The following is a 582-nucleotide window of genomic DNA, read 5'->3' on the forward strand; positions in this document are numbered from 1 at the left end:
ACAAGCCCTCAGCAGCACACGCCAACCAATCTATCAGAGCAAGCATGCACATGTCTATTCTGCCAAAATCCTCCAAGTTAATTTTTAAATAGCTAAAATATGATGGAGATCATATGGGAACTGCACTTGGAACTACAAACATCCTCTGTTCATAAATGTTCACTGTTATAGCAACAGCATCTTGGGACAGTCAAGGACACAATCACGTTTTTAAAAATCAAGAGGTAAACACAAAAGGGCATTTGCATGAGGCAGAGAATCCTGTTTCTTGGCAGCAGACAGAAAACTGGCTAAAGAAATAGGCTCGGCCGGGCGCGGTGGCTCAAGCCTGTAATCCCAGCACTTTGGGAGGCCGAGGCGGGTGGATCACGAGGTCAAGAGATCGAGACCATCCTGGTCAACATGGTGAAACCCCGTCTCTACTAAAAATACAAAAAATTAGCTGGGCGTGGTGGTGCGTGCCTGTAATCCCAGCTACTCAGGAGGCTGAGGCAGGAGAATTGCCTGAACCCAGGAGGCGGAGGTTGCGGTGAGCCGAGATCGCGCCATTGCACTCCAGCCTGGGTAACAAGAGCGAAACTC

The sequence above is a fragment of the Sapajus apella genome, unplaced genomic scaffold (assembly GCF_009761245.1).
Source record: "Sapajus apella isolate SASKATOON/1434 unplaced genomic scaffold, GSC_monkey_1.0 scaffold65, whole genome shotgun sequence".
Taxonomy (NCBI): Eukaryota; Metazoa; Chordata; class Mammalia; order Primates; family Cebidae; genus Sapajus; species Sapajus apella.